Below are 5,661 nucleotides of genomic sequence, written 5' to 3' on the forward strand. Positions count from 1 at the left end.
TTATCATATTGAGAAAGATTCATCTTTTATAGACACTGATAACAGGACATGAGATGAATAAACTTTGATGTGAAAGTACTAGGAGATGTGGGGGGAATAACTAAAGCAGGTCTTATATAAAGAGATAGAGGGACCGATGGAAGCCATTAGTACCAGGACCACTGAGTTCCTGAGCAACAAACAAACTTTTTCACAATTTGAACTTAAGCCAGACTTGGTATAAATAAAGTAATTGCATATTATTGAAATAGTATCACAACTGGCAAATATCAAGATCATCACATGAATGACTATGACTGACAAATTAAGTGGGAAGAGATCTCAGAATTATTCTGCTATGACGGCTGAAGGCATAGCTTCATGGAAAGGTCCAATGACATCCTTATAAAGCACTGGACTCAGTCAGGAAATATTAAATTCTAATGGCTGCTGGCTGACTGTGTGATTTTGAGTGGGTCATTTAACCTTCAGACTCTCCTTCATTAAATGGAGAAGAGTGCATTCTTATCTGAGTCACAGGAAGGCAGTGAAGAAAATTTATGTACAATTCTGAGTTCTGAGGAAGATGTTTAGATTCTTCCTAGATTCAGAAGCTAATGGCTTTTTGCTTCGGGGTATTTATCTTAATTGACATTTCTTCAGTTTACTAATACCAGGGAGACCAGCTATGTCTAGACTACTTTAGGGCCATTTTATGTTGGTATTACAGAGCAATTTATTAAGGAGAATTCATTGTGTAAATCCATCACCTTTCAAACATAACATTAAAAATGATATCAGCTTCCTTAAATTCATACTAGCATTTTCCTTCTAAGGGCTCTTCTAAGCCCTTTTAGTTCATTTTGACCTCCTCACACCCCCAAAAGACTTATACTCAAATTCTCAATCATCATTACAGATGGGGAAACTAAAAGTCAGAGATAAATAATTGGTCCAGGAGGATGCAATGATTTCCCAGCAGAAGTAAGTCAAGAGGACAAATATCTCTTGACTTTCTGCCCCCCAGCAACAGCTTGCATGAGACAGAATTCAAGTGAGAAGTACAGAAAGGTACATCTCTCATCAAAAAAGTCCCTTATCAGTTTGCTTAAGTGTTCTATATCTGTCCCTGCCTAACACAAAAATACTACTAATACTAATACTACTGTAGCTGATAGTGATTGAGCACATGCCTTGTGTCAAACTATATAGCTCACACAGAGCTTACAAGAGTCCTAGTGATGTGTGACAAGGCTGAATATTTTATCTGAAGTCATAAAGGACAAATGTTTATCTAGTTAAGTTGGCATGTATTGGGAATGATAGGGTAGTTTACAGAACAAGGATGAGACTTTGATACCAAGAAGACTGGAGTTCAAAATCTAACGCAGAGGTTCAAAAACCATGAGTATTGGGGTATGATTCAGTCAAAAGCAAAATGCAAATTGAATCACATTTCTTCCCTTCTAGAGAATGCTTTGTGGCTTCCCATTGCTCTAGGTGCTTTTGCAATCACCTTTCCTGCCTCCTCGATAGCATCTCCCACCACTTATACTCCTCCTTGCACTTTGGGATATATCAATATGGCTATCTTCCCAGTTTTTTCAATAGTCCGTTACCTCTCTTCTACCCCAGAGACTTTTCACATTCTGTTCCTTTTCCTGGGATGTATTCCTCGCCCCACATCTCATCCTGACCATGGCAGAGCACCATCACTGTATCTCAGGAGGCCCTCTCCTTGTCATAAACAGCATTGTCTCACAAGTCGGTGGTATGCTTTACTTTAGTATTCTGGAGAATAACACTGAGGTACAAAGAGGCTTACCCAGTTGCCCAGGATCACATTGCTAGTGAGTAGCTGAGTTAAAACTCATATCCAGTTCTAATCCCAAATTTTATAAAACGGCATGTTTATGGTTTAGTCTGAGGGCTTTCTGATACATCTAGAAAGAAATCAGGAACACCTAGTCCTTCCCTGTTTCCTATTAGTTCACTACTAAAAATCAGGGTATCACTGGGCATAAGGCCTAGGCCTTTCTCATTATACCAGACTGAAATCTCAAAGCTACCAAGGAATATGTGAAACTCCACCCACTTATGGAGCTAAGATAACTTCCACCAAATGATCTATCCTAACAGGAAGGTCACAAAGGCTAAGCAACTCTTTATTATTATTATTATTCCTACTCATGACCCAAAGGAGACTTATGATAGAGTCAAAAGTACTCAGGTGGTCTGGGGCTATCACTCAGTGGCAGAGTACTTGCCCAGTGTGTACAAGGCCCTAGGTTCAATCCCCAGCACCACACACACAAAAAAGGCGGGGGGCAAGGGGTGGAAGTAAATATACTAGGGTCACTGAGATTGAATAACTGTTGTGAGGATTACATCAGCCAACAACTTGACTTGAGCAAGTTCTAAAAATTGACGATGCTATTCCAAAGTTTATAGCAACACAATTTGCAATAGCCAATTTATGGAATCAGTCTTGATGTCCATCAACAGAAGTTTGGGGAAGGAAAATGTGGTACCTATGACAATGAGTTTCTTCTCAACCATAAAGAATGAAATTATGTCTTTTACTGATGAATAACTAGAACTGGAAAGTATCGTGCTAAGTGAAATAAACCATTCAGAAAGTCAAGATTCAAATGTTTCATCTCATATGAGAAAACTAGAGAGAGAGAGGGAAATCAAAACAAAAAAATGGGGGGGGGGGATATTATAAAAGTAGAAGGAAGAATGGTAGAGTAGTAGAAAGGGCCAGATGGGGAAGGAGGAGGGAGGGGAAACGAGACATCCTGAGGAATTAAACAGACCGAATTATGCTACGTGCATACAATGATTATATCACAATGAATCCCATTTTTATGTATAATTATAATGCACCAATTAAAAAATAAATAGGAGGGAGATCAGTAGAATAGTTAAAGGGGATCAGGAGGAGGCAGGAAGGGAAGGAAAGGGGAAGTACTGGGGAATTAAATGGAGTGAATTATGTTCTGTACATGTATGAATGTCACAAAGAACCTCGCCATTATATATAATTATAATGCACTAATAAAGCATAATAAATGTAATAAAATTTATCAAAATAATTGACCATGCTGGACCATTTGGTCATTTACTCAATATTTTTTTTTCCTTTTTTGCATTTTAAGACCAATATTTGTTTATTTCAGTTCTGCCACACTGCATTAGGTACTCGACATACTACAGGAAAAGTGAGATTTGAGCATGCAATTTTGCCATCTTGGGAAGAATCAAGCGATGAATGATTGCAAACTGACTGTAAAGGAAATACACAGAGTGATGGGAGAGGAATCATGAAGGAGGGAGGGAACTGCTTTACCTTGTCTCTTCTTGGAGCCTGAAACCCTATGGAATGTGAAGGAACCTCCTTCATGTGCAAAGAGCTGGGGGAGAAAAGTCTAGGTAGAGGGAACATCAAATGCCCAGAACCTTGATTTAGGATCCATGACTTTAATGTGATCAAGGCACTGAAAGAAGGAAGAAAGTTAATTGGGGAGAAGAATGGAATGAGAGGCCATTTGCATCCTGACTGAGCACCTGTCATATAGTAGGCATTAATCCAGCTGCTGAAGAAAAGCCAATGTCAGAGAAGCTCCTTCTCCACTTGGTTGACATTTCTTCAAGAAGTTGGAGCAACAGGCTTTGCACCTTCAAGGTTTTGTAAGGCAGAGAAGAAAGCTAAGAGTTTATTCTAATTGGAATGTAAAGCCAGAAAGTAACTTTATTTTAAACAGTTTTCCCTGGCTCCCTCTATTTGGTGACAAGCAGAAACATCTAGGATTATTTTTGTCATGATTTTGATTGTTATCAATAATAAATACCCTGGGTCTCTCTTGTTTAGGTTTTTGAAGGCAGAAATCTTGTCAACACGGTGACAAAAATTTCAAACCACTAGAGGGAATCGTTTACAAAAAGGACACCAGCCTTGTGTTGTTTGCTCTCAGCGCCTATTTCCTCCAGATAATTTCCAAGCTAAAACTAACTGACATATTAACCAATAATGTTTATAAGGCAGAAGTCATTGGAGGCAAGTTGACAGGGAGCAAACAGTGCCAGTCTGTAAATACAGGGATATCTTATAGACAATCATATTCCTTCCCTCTGTCCTTCTCTAATCATAGGCCTCTTTAGAATGTGAGAAATAATTAATTTCCGCTTGCTTATTTTTGTTATATTCAGCAGCTTTTATATCTTCTTGAAAGAAACTGGGATAATACCTTGCCTCTTTTGCCCTTGGGAAATATTGCTCTCTCCTGGAAAGAATATGACTTTCAGACTGTGAGAACTTGATCCATATCCCAGTTCCAGTATTAACTGGAAAATGTGGATAAATTGCTAAGGTTATCAAAAATAAGAAATTGAGAACAGGTGTTTAAACAAAAAGTTTTGTTCGAACATTCATAGCAGCACTCTTCACAGTGGCCCCAATGTGGAAATAGCTCAAGTGTCTACCAGTTGATGAATGGAAAAATAAAATGTGCTATTTCCAAACAATAGAATATTGTTAGGATATAGAAAAAAGAACTAAGTTCTTACATATGTTACTACATTGTCAATCCTCAAAAATATGCTAAGTGAAGGCAACCAGGCAAAAAAGACCACATATTATGTGATTCAATTTACTTAAATTATCCAGAACAGGAAAACAGAGAGACAGAAGGCAGACTAATGGATGCCACAGATCAGGAGCAGAAGGATCCTAGAAGCAGAGGTGTGGATGGGAAGAAATTGCTTCATGGATATAGGTTTCCTTTCTGGGCACTGAATATAGCGTGGCCCCAGGTGGAGGTGACGGTTGTGTAACTTTGTGAACATACTAAACACCACTAAATTATACTCTTTAAAATAATTAATTCTATGTCATGTGAATGTAGTATGAATTGACAAAAAGAAAAAAGAAGAACAAAACATTAGTTCCGAGGAGCTAGGCATTGTTTTTCAATTTTTAAGCTATAGCCCAATTCTGGCACATAGACTGTTTATAAACTGTGTTTCGTGAAAACCTAGAGTTACTCATGGCCTTTTGAAATCTTGGGATAGCTATCTTTTATGTTTTGCATCTTGTTATTCCACACAAGATTTAATATCTGCCTCCCATATGGTTCCTTGTGCACATGGGATTTTTTTAAAATGCCTGTTTACAGAAAAGAAGTCTTTATCTGCTTTTAAACCAAAGAAGTTACAAAATGATAAGGTAATGGCTTAATTTAGGAGTTTATATTTTGTACTTAAAGTATTCTTAACATTTAAAAGACTTGACACTTCTAAGGCACTGATGGAATGACCTTGGGTTTATTAAGTAATTGACCTTAGACTTGTGATTCCTGTTTGAAAAGCATAATGGTATTTAATCTTTATGAACAGTTCTGATTCCCAATATGTTACTGGTAGTTGTACTAGAATTTTTAAGTATTGAAAAAGGTTTTTGGGGGCTGGGGATGTGGCTCAAGCGGTAGAGCGCTCACCTGGCATGTGTGCGGCCCGGGTTCGATCCTCAGCACCACGTACAAACAAAGATGTTGTGTCCGCCGAAAAACTAAATAAATAAATTCTCTCTCTCTCTCTCTCTCTCTCTCTCTCTCTCTTTCTCTCTCTCTCTCTCTCCCTCTCTCCCCCTCTCCTCTCTCTAAAAAAAAAAAAAAAAAAAAA

This window comes from Marmota marmota, unplaced genomic scaffold (genome assembly GCF_001458135.2).
Source record: "Marmota marmota marmota unplaced genomic scaffold, marMar, whole genome shotgun sequence".
In the NCBI taxonomy this organism is placed as follows: domain Eukaryota; kingdom Metazoa; phylum Chordata; class Mammalia; order Rodentia; family Sciuridae; genus Marmota; species Marmota marmota.